Source organism: Lutra lutra, chromosome 7, assembly GCF_902655055.1.
Source record: "Lutra lutra chromosome 7, mLutLut1.2, whole genome shotgun sequence".
NCBI lineage: Eukaryota > Metazoa > Chordata > Mammalia > Carnivora > Mustelidae > Lutra > Lutra lutra.
Window position 1 is genome coordinate 133,284,446 of NC_062284.1, and position 13,052 is coordinate 133,297,497.

The window sequence follows — 13,052 nt, forward strand, 5'->3', positions numbered from 1 at the left end:
CTGTAATGTGCAAAGAAGGAAGACCAGAGACTTTATTTCCCCTCCTTGGATTTTTTTTTTTCCTAAGCTGACCTGTTTGCATCCCCATGCCAGAATGCCTTTACATCCTGCTCCGCAGACACTAAAGTCTGCCAAACTGACTGTGGGACACAAGATCCAGGGCACTTGGCATTTTTGCAAAGCTGGACTCTAGGAAATGTTCTCATTGCTGAACACATTGGATGTGGTTTAGGTAGCAAAGCAAATGACCTAACAAGGAATATATGTGCTGAGCCTAGTTCTTGTTAAATTAATAGATTCACGTTCTGGCACATCCACGACCGTACAAGTCATAGCAACCGGATGACGGCATGGCAACCCAGCAGCTGTGGCCACGGCACATGAGAACAATCAGAGCCTGGTGTCTCCGGAGAGAAAACAGAAGAGGGCTCTACGACTGCCAGTGTGTACGGTGTTGGCCGAGGGGAGGGGAGATGCGGGATCAACTGCCAAGGAGACGCCTGCCCTAGTTGGGGATGAAGGAGTGTGACCTCGCTCCTGCTTCCTCAAACTTTGTTTTGTGTTTTCAAAGCGAATAATTTGTTCTAGTGGGAGAGGAAATGATGTCGAGAGAAAGATACCATCACGTGGACAGAATGTTCTTTGTGGCCCTGGAAGGAGTGTGGAGGCGATTCTTATCTGAGATTGTCCACCACCTGCTGTTCAGCCGTGGGCCCACGAGACTTTCCTTCCAGTTTTAGAGCTGCACTGAATTCACCACCTCTTTTGGCTGCCAGGCTGGGGAGCCCTTCTTTCCAGCACTCCTTCCAGGACCAAGGCCTGACACCACCCCCCCCCTGGGGTGTGCGGGTGCCTCAAGAAAAAGGTCGATGATCTGAGCCAGAGGGAGAGGACACCTGGACAGATTTCAATTTCTCGTGAAACAAACACATCTCCACGTGCTCTCAGGTGGGTGACACCCAGCCCCACCACACCCTCTGAGCTGGTTTAAATTCAAGGATGACCCCGGCTCTGCCTTCTGTTCTTAGGATTCACGTGTTTCCCTTAGCTCTGGTCCAGGCCCCTGCCTCTTCCTCCACGTTCTCCTTTCCAGGTAAGGAACCAGGATGCCGTGTGGGATTGTCACTGGGCTCACACGGACTTCTCTTTTGGCCTGTGCGTTAGTTACCCACGGCTCTCCAATAAATGACTATAAAACCCTGCACCTTAAAACAACAAACATGTATTATTTTACAGTTTCTGTGGGTCAAGAATCTGGGCAGCTTAACCGGAAGCTTTTGCCTCAAGGGCTTTCTTGAAGCAGTGGGGTTGTAGGTCTCATCTGAAGGCTCCGTTAGCATAGGCGAAGGGGGAAGTATCCCAAGCTACCTCAGGGTGGTTGTTGGCAGACCCCACTCCCTCTCCACAGGGCTGCCTTGGGACATGGCAGCTGGCTTTCCCACAGTGAGTGATCCAACCAAGAGAGAGCAAGAGAGAAAGAGCACACAAGATGGAAGCCACAGTTTTTTTAGAACCTAATCTCAGCGGAGGCGTCACATGATTTCTGCCATCTATTATTTGCTGGGAGGGAGTTAGTGAGTCTAGCCCACACCCAAGAAGCCAGGATTACACAAGCATGTGGATACTGGGAGGCAGGGGATCACTGGTGGGGGAGGAGGGGAGGAGGCGAGGAGGCGAGGAGGCGGTGGCGATACTCTCTCTGAGACCACCTACCTCCACTTCTGGGCTGTGGTACTCCAGCAAATGCCACTCCATACAGAGAAAAAGCAATGTATACGTGTGCATTTGTAAGTGTCAGGCCTTCGCACCTTTACACCACCTGTTAAATTATTCCTGGGCATGCAGAAATTCTGAATATTCATGAAATTGTGACTGGGAATTCAGCCTTGCATTACCGAACAAAGAAATATCTGGCTCTTGTCCTAGCAAATACGGAGCATCACGTGATTGTTTTTAGACTCCTGGGTGACCTATAGTCTTTATTCCCCTTGATTGTATCGTTGCTTCCTGGAAGCAGAATGCACGATACAATTGCTTCTATCTATCCCAAAACTGAAGTGGGCAATCCTCACTCCCACCCCTCCAAGAGTGCGATGCAATAAGAATTTCAGAAAATTGTAATTATTAGGAGTCTAACAATACATGTATACTTCTCAAAGCAGCATTATTTTCCCTCCATGGTGTATTTTGTATTTATAAGGTGCCATTAATTATGTCTGGGTAGAAGTCAGAACTAGTACATAAGAGCTGCAGTGTGGGGGATTTCATGTTGCTAGGAGAGCTTCATCTGCATACTCCCCATTAAAAAAAAAAATATTTTATTTATTTATTTGTCAGAGACAGAGACAGAAAGCACAAGCAGGGAGGCGCAGGCAGAAGGAGAAGGAAGCTCTCCGATGATCAAGGAGCCGGATGCAGGACTCAATCCCAGGACCCAGAGGTCAGGACCTTTGCAGATGGCAGACACTTAACCAACTGAGCCACCCAGGCATCCCCCCATACTCCCCATCTTTGGGTGAGTCTGCATTTGTGGCTTCCCACTAGGTATTAACACAGACCTGGGGATCAATTCCCAGATGTCATTTTCCACCAGTTTCACATCTATCTTTCTGGACAAAGCCTTCACTTTATGCAAAAAGATGAAGCATTAGAACGGGAGGTTCTGTGATCCGGCCAAAGTGCTAGTAGAAGCAGTTATTTGAGGAAAAAGGAAAAATTGTTGAGCCCTAAGGGATGCTTTTGAACCACCTTTAAAAAGCTCCCTGTTTTCCACAACAAGCTACAATGAAGCTAATGTTTCTGTTATGAAAGCCCTCCACTGCAGTTTCAAATGTCTGAGTTTGTTTTTTTTTTTTAAACCACAGCAAAGGCTAACCCCGTTTTCTCTCTAGCTTTACGGGAGAGAATTCTTCCCTACAGACTGCCGTTTAACTACTTTGTTGCTGTTTATCAGAAACCAAAAAGGTGGTTTTTTGGTTGCAGTTTTGAATACAGCGGGCGAATTTATTTTGGGCCGGAATAAATTTCAGGATTACTACTGACCGAAGCTCCTCTTCTCAGGGCTCCACCCCAACCCTCTAAGGCGCTTTTGGCCCGCGATGAAACACGGAATGCATCAGGCCCCAAAGAGATCTTCTGAGAGTTGAGTGTAAAGGAAGAGGTGGAAGTCGCGGGGGAGGATGAGAACAGAAACCATTTTGCAGCGCCAACTTGGACGCTGGAACAGCCCCCCTGAAGTGTGATAAATGGTAAACGTCCTGCGCGCTTAGAACCCGTGGAAATGACGAAGGACAAGCGTGCAGACCTTTGGAGGGAACGTGGGAGAGGAAACCCGGGTTTTAAGGCCCAGCTTAGGCATTCTTTGGCAAAACACAGAGCACTTCGCTTTCTGACTTGACCTTCTAGCCTCAACGCGAAACTGAAAAACTTTCTCTTCCACCTCCCTCACCCTTTTGTCTGTGGGGTTGGGTGTGTTTCGCCTGGAACCCCCACCTCCGGGGTCCCGGAATTCCAACACCACCTTCCAGACCCAGGTTTTGAGAATTGTATTTCTTCCGCGCGTCAACGACCCCGAGGGGTGCAGCCTCGGAGGACGACAGTCCGCGGCCCCCCGCAACCGTGGGCCCGCCGAGCCGGGGAGTCGGCGCCGCCGGGGCAACCGGGGCGCGCAGAGCCGGGGGCGGGCGGGCGGCTGCAGGGCCCGGCGCGCCACCGCGCGAGCTGCTGGGTCACACGCCCCGGCCGCGCCGCCCGCTCCGCGAGGAAGTGACGACTGCGCCGTCCCGAGAGCAACAAAGTTTGAGTCTGCGGGCTGCGCTCGCCTGCGCCCCGCGCCCCTCTGAGCGGCCCCGGGATCCAGCGCGCAGGTGAGCCGCGGGCTGGGCGCCCCTTCGGCCGCCGGGGCGCCGGCGTGGGGCTCGGAAACGAGGTGGGGGGGGAGGGGTGCTGGGGCTTGGTCTGGCGGGCGGGGTTGTGGGGGGCCGGGTTGGGCGGGCTGCGCTGGGCGCGGGGGTGCGGGCGGCGCGGCACGGCGGGGGGTGGGGGTGCTCGGCGGCCGGGATCCGGGCCCCGGGCTGCTCCCCTGCTGTCGCCGGTTTGCCGCGGGGCTTGAAACAGCGGGCCCTGCAGCCGGGCCTCTCCGGGCGCCGTTTGCGAGAGGAGGGGTGCAGGGAGGGGCTGCCCGCGGCCTGCGTGCGGTGCTGGTCCTCCGCCCGGCGTCCCGCATCCGCACAGGCTGGGCGCAGCCGCCCGCCCCAGCCCTGCCCGGTGCTTCCCAGGGAAACGTGCTCTTCCTCTTCGTAGCCCTCGGTGAGGTTGCAGGAAGGAAGTTAAAGGAACTTTCCCCCCACTTTTCTTCGCTCGGCCCTGCAGTGACGAAGAGCAGAGCGACTCGGACGTTTGGGAAAACAACCGTACGCATTTCCCAAAAGCAAAACCAGAATGGGCCCCAAGCCCCCTTTCAACAGATCCCTCCCGACTCCCCCCCCACCCTTCCTCCTCCCACCCCGCGTCCCGAACCTGACAGTAATCCCTAAGGCCTAACACTTTGCAATTTAGCCATAAAAACTGTCAGCACACCCACGTACGTATGTGAGTGTTTTCTATATAAAACTCCGGAACCCGCTTCCAGTGCACTCTGGCATCTCGCTCTCTTCTGTTTTCTAAAACTGCCAGGGCTGCAGGGTGGTGCTTGCGAACTTTGCTGGTGCTTCCCGCCGCCCTCGGTAGCCTCGTGGCACACGGCTTTTCAAAGACCAGCCGAGAAGTTTATGACATCCCCACAGAGCAACTCGGGGCTGGCAGACTGGGCGGGAGGTGTTGGTGGGGGGTGCGTCGGGGCTCCCTGACTTGGAGGCTTCGAGCGGAGCAGCTGCGGCCGCGTGGCGGGACGCGTCGGGGTATGCTGGAGTGTCCGTCCGTGCGGTGGAGACTCCGGACGTGGGACGTCTAGAGGTTGGATGGTGCAGCTCCTTCCTAGCAGCAGCTTCCTGCCGGCCTGTAATTACAGCGTGATTGCACAGTCAGGCATTGTTGGCGTGGATGTTTATACACAGGCTATTGTGCAAGACGTGGTGGCTGCGAACAAAATGCAGATTTGCATTGCAAATGCCCGGGACAGATCTGGGCTTGAGCTGCAAGTCACCAAGTTCTTTCTGGCCTTTCACCTTAGCTAGGTGATTTATTTCCTGGCCTCTCCCTTAACCTCAGACAACTTGCCAAACACCGGAGAAGTGAAGTAGACCCAGGAGGGCAGGATCCCTGCACTCCCAACTTAGGCAGCGTAAAAACTATCCCAGGGACTGTACCCTTATTTGTGTCTGTAGAAAATGTGGGATGACGTCAGCAGGAAAAGGAGATGGGAGATGGCTATCAACCTCCCCAAACGGGAAAGCAGTTTGAATTAGCAAAATTGCACGGTGGCTGGAGTGGGGCCTGGTTGCAAAGAGGACACGTCAGACTTGTGTGACTGAGCTGGCGAGCTAGACTTTGAGCCTTGGTGTCAGCTGCAGAAACTTAGTAGGTGGGTCCTAATTCCTTTATTGTGTTCTGGGCAAAGGGAAAAGTGCTGGGGCTTGGAGACTGGGTGTCTGGGATGGTGTCTGGGGTGGGCAGGATGGGGCTGGGGCGTGACACCCCCTCCTCCCAGAGGCGTGACTCAAGTACGCTTTGTCCAGGAGGGCCCCAGGCCCATTTCCTGAGTCAGGCCTACAGCACAGAGAAGGGTGGGGGGGTCCTCCTACCCGCTGAGCTTGTGTGCCGCAGGGAGAGAGCCAAGCCTGCAAGTGTGGAAAGAAGGCAAACAGGTTCTCCTCCACGGCCTCCGATGTGGCTAAGATATGGCTAACGGTAGTCGTAGTCGAGGGATTGAAAACACAATCAAAAAGCATGTACAGGATACAGGAGGGCCCTTCTGCTCCCACCCCTAGAAGCACCCCTGCTCTCTCCTAGAGAAAGAGTGGCCTAGGTGGAAGTTCTCATGGGACAGCATTCAGCCCCGCACCACGGGGCTGCTCTGTGACTCTGTGTCACCCTCCCCCAGTGCTTGGGCGGCCTCTCTGCTCAGAGTGGCAGGAACAGATAGCCCTGGCACCCTGGAGCTCCCCATGCCTGGTCTTCTCCTCAGCCCAGTAACTGAGTTTCACCTGGAGGAGAAAAATGACGTTTTGCAGGCTGGTGCCAACTGTGTGTCATGGGCACAGGACAGTTTGCCAAAGCAAAACATTAGGGCATAGTCCCTGGCAGTCACCTATGTGCTTCCAGAGACTCGAGGAAAAACATGTGAAATCAGCACGTTTCTAGGAAGTCTGGAATATACAGGCCCAGAGGCCACAGGGCAATGAGGTTTAGAGCAGAACACCACTATGGTAGGAGTTCCTGAGCTGCACAACCTCCTGTTCCGGGTACATTTGGGTTTTTCCTGAACTTGACTGTCAAGGTTCGGGTCAGCTGTGTCCCCTGACCTACTGGTGTCCAGCACTAGCCTTGAGGGGGAGAGGAGGGGAGCATTCCCTTAGGACCTCAAAGAAAAGACAGCTCTGGGGGCGCCTGGGTGGCTCAGTGGGTTGAAGCCTCTGCCTTCGGCTCAGGTCATGATCCCAGGGTCCTGGGATTGAGCCCCACATTGGGCTCTCTGCTCAGCAGGGAGCCTGCTTCCTCCTCTCTCTCTCTCTCTGCCTGCCTCTCTGCCTACTTGCAATCTCTGTCTGTCAAATAAATAAATAAAATCTTAAAAAAAAAGAAAAAGAAAAGAAAAGGGGACGCCTGGGTGGCTCAGTTGATTAAGCAGCTGCCTTCGGCTCAGGTCATGATCCCAGCGTCCTGGGTCTGAGTCCCACATTGGGCTCCTTGCTCGGTGGGGAGCCTGCTTCTCCCTCTGCTGCCACTCAGCCTGCCTGTGCTCGCTCGCTCTCTCTCTCTCTCTGGCAAATAAATAAATAAAATCTTTAAAAAGAAAAAAAAAAAAAAAGAAAAGACAGCTCTGAGTCGAGGTACTTGGTGTTAATTTCGAACCTGCAGAGCCTCAAGGTGCCGAAAGGCCCTCCAGTAGTGTAGGCAGAAGAGTGGAGCGGAGGAACCCCCTCCTTGTAAAGGCCAGAGAAAGAAGGAAGGAGATTCCTTGGAGCTGTGGCCTCACCAGGAGCCGTTGCCTGCCCGCATCTTCAGTTCAGCCTGGCTAGTTTTTGTGCCTAACTCAGGCCCTTCTTTTGGCTTGCCCAGTTTTGCCTCAGCGTTCGGAGAGCTTTGCCTGCAGGTGTACCCAGCCCAGGGCGAGACCAGAAACAATCCTGACTTCCTCTCCCACCTTACGTAAATGCTGATTAGTGGCCCAAAGTTGCTGCCCAGTTCATGCCCGCCTTACCCCCGCCCCCCCGCAGCAGCCCTCCTGCCTCGCGGTGCACCACTAGGAACAATAGTGAAAAAGCACTGATTCAGGGGCGCCTGGGTGGCTCAGTGGGTTGAGCCGCTGCCTTCGGCTCGGGTCATGATCCCAGGTCCTGGGTTTGAGCCCCGCATCGGGCTTTCTGCTCAGCAGGAAGCCTGCTTCCTCCTCTCTCTCTGCCTGCCTCTCTGCCTACTTGTGATTTCTCTCTGTCAAATCAATAAATAAAATCTTAAAAAAAAAAAAAAGAAAAGAAAAAGCACTGATTCAGAACCTGACAGAGTTTACACATCATTTTGTTTCAAGAGGAGAAACCATTGGAGGTAACTAGTAAACTCAGCAACTCTCAAACGCCCCAAAGTGCCACTGAGAGAGGCAGAAGGAAAAGTCCCCTGCAAGACGGTGGTCTCCGAGGGAAGGCCTTTTACGCTCCCCAGGCCTGAAAGTTCTCTCTCTGTTCATCTGCCTCCTCCCAGCTGCCTCACTCCCTACACCACAATCCGGTGTTTTGACACCACAGCTAACCTCCAAAAAAGGAGGCAGAACACCCCACCAGCGGAAAGAGGGCATGCCAGACTCTGAAGAAAGTGCCGCAGTTTTCCAGATGCCTGGCGGGTCAGTGCTGCACGCTCGTTTCCTTCTTTAAAATGTTCTCGCCTTCATTTCTCGCACTCCCTGAAGCATCTCTTTCTGAGACCCTTAAACTACTTTTTTTTCCTCGTCTACATGACACAGGGCTTTGCTTTATGACTTTCTGTGTCGAGTGCTACTTGAAATATACACAGGGCTTTGCATAAGCCTGGGATAAAGGGCTCTCTGTAATGTCACTTAAAATGCCTGGTTGCAAGGGTCACCCTCTTGCTCAGCAACCTTCAATGGCTCCCTGCTGTCTGCACAGTAAGGATCAAACTTCTAGGCTGGCGGTCAGGGCCTTCCACACAGGGGTCTGGCCTCTGCCTCTCTCCTGCCCTCACCCTCTTCACTGACCCAGTGACCCACTCTGTGTGTTTGTCCAAACTGCCGGTGGCAAGCATTCCTGCCTCTCTTGCTTCCCCAGAAGCCTGGAATGCCTTTTTCTTCTGTTCTGCTTGGCTCTGTCTTGCTTTCCCTCCAGCCGGGTTCTGTTCTCTTTTAAGAACTTCCCGGTCCCATCCTGTGCTAACATTCACCGGGAACCTGTACCAAAGAAAAACCTAAAAACCTGGACTAAGGGATTTTTAACATTTCCTCTGGGCTTCAATCATACACTTTATTCAGCTTTTTTTTTTTTTTTTTAATTTATTTGACAGACAGAGATCACAAGTAGAGAGAGAGAAGGAAGCAGGCTCCCTGCTGAGCAGAGAGCCCAATGCGGGGCTCCATCCCGGGACCCTGGGATCATGACCTGAGCTGAAGGCAGAGGCTTTAACCCACTGAGCCATCCAGGCGCCCCAGCTTCTTTTTTTCTTTTAAAAAGATTCTATTTATTTATTTATCTGAGAGAGAGAGAGAGAGTAGGAGCATGAGATAGGGGAGGAGCAGAGGGAGCAAGACAAGCAGACTCCATGCTAAGTGTGGAGCTTGACACTGGGCTCTATCTCGGGACCCTGAGATCATGCCCTGAGCGGAAGTCGAGAGTCGGACACTCAACCAACTGACTGAGTTAAGCCACCCAGGCACCCCACCTTCATCCAGTTTCTTCTTCTTCTTCTTCTTTTTTTTTAAGATTTTATTTATTTATTTATTTGACAGAGAGAGACACACAGTGAGAGAGGGAACACAAGCAGGGGGGAGTGGGAGAGGGAGAAGCAGGCTTCCTGCAGAGCAGGGAGCTCGATGCGGGGCTCGATCCCAGGACCCTGAGATCATGACCTGAGCTGAAGGCAGAGGCTTTAACCCACTGAGCCACCCAGGCACCCCTTCATCCAGCTTCTTAATATGACTTTGGGTGGATCACTGTTACCATTTTTTAAAAAAGATTTTATTTATTTATTTGACAGACAGGAATCACAAGTAGGCAGAGAGGCAGGTAGAGAGAGAGAGAGGGGACGCAGGGTCCCTGCTGAGCAGAGAGCCCGATGTGGGGCTCCATCCCAGGACCCTGGGATCATGACCTGAGCCGAAGACAGAGGCTTTAACCCACTGAGCCACCCGGGCGCTGACACTGTTACCATTTTTCAGCCGAACTGGACGTCCCTGTTTTAAGTGTATTTGTATCTCCAGGCCGGGGGCCGTAACTCATAGCGAGTCCCAGTAAGTATTTGGTGGTGGTGATGAAGATGATGGTGATGACGACAGTGATGATGATGATAAAATGGCAATAGCTGTGCTGTCCTGTGTGCTTTGTGTGTAGACATGCGCAGCCACTCCAGGCTTCGAGGACCGTGGTTCTTGGGCTGTATTCTGAATGTTCACACAGCCTTCCCTCCTCCTGGTGACTCCTGGCTTTGGACGTCACCATTCTGTTCCATTTCCAGCCCCTCTTCCCCAGGGCTGCCGGATAGTATCTGTCCAGCTTCCACACTGATTTGAGCCTGGTTGACCTGCCCCACAATGTCCTATGCCTGAGCACCAGCTCCCCCGGGAGAGCCTTTGTCATCTGTGTTGGCCTGTTTTGCCAAGGGAACCAGTCTGATAGGAGGTAGGGCAACTCTCAGGCAAGACTTTGGAGGAAGACAGAGGTGCTTCCTGGTTCATTGCAGCTTTGTTTCGCCCAAAGAGGCACTGAACCTACAAAGGTAGGCTAAACTAGAAAACCGAGTCTCTGGGAGAGCCTGGATAAACCCTAATGTTGGCCTTGACCGGGCCAGTTCTCATGCTGTTATTCTCAACTTTGCCATATAAGCCAGATTCTTTTTTTTTGAATTGAGACATAGCTGAGATTATAATTCGCATACCATAACGTGTACCCTATAAAATAGATTCCTTAAAAAAATTGTTTTTTCTTTTATTTTTTAAAGATTTTTTTTTCTTAAAGATTGTATTTATTTATTTGGCAGAAAGAGACACAGCGAGAGAGGGAACAGAAGCAGGGGGAGTGGGAGAGGGAGAAGCAGCTTCCCTCTGAGCAGGGATCCCAACGCAGGGCTTGATCCCAGGACCCTGGGATCATGACCTGAGCCAAAGGCAGACGCTCAGCGACCGAGCCACCCAAGTACCCCTTAAAGATTTTATTTTTAAGTAATCTCTACACCCAGCATGGGGCTCAACCTCACAACCCCAAGATCAAGAGTCACATGCTCTACTAACTGAGCCAGCCGGGTGGCCCCCACGTATATATATTTTTTTTTAATGAAAAATGGCTCATAGGCTTCTTTTTTCTTTTTTAAAGATTTTATTTATTTATTTGACAGAGAGATCACAAGTGGGCAGAGCAGACGCCCCCCAAATATTGTTTTATTTAAAAATAAAATCTGGGGCGCCTGGGTGGCTCAGTGGGTTAAGCCGCTGCCTTCGGCTCAGGTCATGATCTCAGGGTCCTGGGATCGAGTCCCACATCGGGCTCTCTGCTCAGCAGGAAGCCCGCTTCCCTCTCTCTCTCTCTCTCTGCCTGCCTCTCCATTTACTTGTGATCTCTCTCTGTCAAATAAATAAATAAAATCTTTAAAAATAAATAAATAAAAATAAAAATAAAATCTGGTAGATTCTCCCCCTCCCATTTTCTATTAAAAAGGTAATATTTAAATAAGGTTCAAATTTCAAAAGAGGTAAGTTATATAGTATAAAGTAAGTCTCAAAAGTCATTTCAACATTAGATAGGAGATTACATATTATGCCCACATATACAAATGCAGTAGAATTAGAAAAATATCTATTTTTAACCTTGAGGGAAGGAAGACCTTCTTAAGAAAGATTACAAAGCAGAAGCCATAAGAAAATACTGAATGATCTGATAACATGAAATTTTCAAAAAGTAAATTTCCCCTTCTCTAACGTTCCCGTTTCTTCAATCCATCAGTGTCCCCGTCTTAGGTAACTATGATTGTCATTTTTCAGCCATGCTTCCAGAGGTAACCTTTGCAGACAAGAACATCTGAATGTGTAAGCAAAATTCTGGCATACTATACACAGGGTTCTGCAGTCTGTGTTTTTCACTTAATGTATCTTGTCGATTATCCTCTAACGGTGCATTTAGAGCTGCCTCATGTTTTCCACTGGCTAGATTGTATTCCCCTGTAGGAAAATGCCATCATTTATGTAACTAGTTTCTTACTGAAGAGCACTTTTGGTCTGCTTCCTGTTTTTCTCCAGGACACACAATGTTGCAGTTCATATGTCGAGCGGACTTTGAATTGAAAATCCTTGAACAACATACATGAGTGAAACTGTGATTTACATAGAAAACTATTTCTGATAAGTTATGCCTAAACTGCATTTCATAAACCAATCATTTCTAGAATCTGTGGTTTCCCTAAGTAATCAGCTTTTATTTGTCTAAGATTTTATTTTTAAGTAATCGCTGCACCTAATGGGAGGCTTGAACCCACAACCCCGAGATCAAGAGTTGCACGCTCCACCAGCTGAGCCTGCCAGGCGCCCTGAACGATCCCCATTTATTTATTTATTTATTTATTTATTTATTTAAGATTTCATTTCTTTATTTGACAGAGAGATCACAGGTAGGCAGAGAGAGAGATGGGGAAGCGGGCTCCCTATTGAGCAGAGAGCCTGTTGTGGGGCTCGATCCCAGGACCCTGGGATCATGACCTGAGTCAAAGGCAGAGGTGCCCCAACAATCCCCTTTTAGAGTTGACTAGGACCTCAGGGATTGTTTTTCATCCAGTCCCCGATTTACAGTAACTGTGGTAAGAGCATCTCAGAGAATCCTGAGGTTAAGCATTTAAAGCCGGGAAGGGCACTTGTAGTAACTCATCTTTAATGCAGTTTCAGAGAGGGAAAGTGTCTTCTCTGAGATCACACAGCTGCGGAGTGGAAGGGTTGGGGCACAAATTCCACATTCCATTTCCTTTTGCCATCGTGCGTGGATTATCTCAGTTACCGTAATCATCAGTTCCCTCATGTCTGTTTGTGAGCCAAGGACTCGATCTCTTCAGTTTCCTTAAGGCAGTACACAAAGATTTAAAAAGAAGAAACTTGGGGGACCTGGATGGCTTAGTTGGTTAAGTGTCTGCCTTCTGCTCAGGTCGTGATTCAACGCCGGGATTGAGCTCCTGCATCAGGCTCCCTGCTTGGCGGGGAGTCTGCTTTTCCCTCTCTCTCTGCCCCCTTCTCATGCTCTCTCTCTCTTGCTCACTCTCAAATAAATAAAGTCTTAATAAATAAAAAATAAAAAATAGAAAGAAGAAACTTACAAACAACAACAAACAAGGGGGGTGTAGGGGGAGGTCTTTAAGAAGAGAGTGGGATACTTTTTTAGTAGGCTTCTTACCATTTTATCATCTCATTACAGTCTTCATTGATCTTAATTGCTGTCAACTTGTTGAGTCCCTAAAAACTCCTAACCAGGCCCAGCTGGCCAGTGATTACTGGGTATTTTCTGAGCGCAGGACGTGGGTTGGGCTACATTGAGGAAATGGAGAAATCCTCCTAGTTCCTGAGATCCCAGTCGTCTCCTGAGGGACCCAGGAGAAGGCCCAGGAACACACTTTTCTCTGCCCTAAAGCACTAGCCCTCTGTCTGCTCTCCTCTGTCCCTCCCCAGTCTCCCTGTGGTAGCCTCCGTAAGGGGCCTG

At 50.7% G+C, this 13,052-nt stretch overlaps 1 protein-coding gene and 1 long non-coding RNA gene across 2 annotated transcripts in view; both read left to right on the forward strand.

Moving 5' to 3' along the window:
• Positions 1 to 344: 344 nt before the first annotated feature.
• LOC125103698 (uncharacterized) lies at positions 345 to 2,384 on the forward strand. The gene is made up of 3 exons (XR_007128472.1): positions 345 to 948; positions 1,029 to 1,093; positions 2,338 to 2,384. It is a non-coding gene; the product is annotated as an uncharacterized LOC125103698 (long non-coding RNA).
• An 876-nt stretch (positions 2,385 to 3,260) lies between these two features.
• Positions 3,261 to 13,052, forward strand: part of MIDEAS (mitotic deacetylase associated SANT domain protein) — a 68,751-nt gene continuing 58,959 nt past the window's right edge. Inside the window, exon 1 of the mRNA XM_047735434.1 lies at positions 3,261 to 3,866. The gene's annotated coding sequence lies outside the window, so the exon portion shown is untranslated. The remainder of the gene's footprint in view (positions 3,867 to 13,052) is intronic.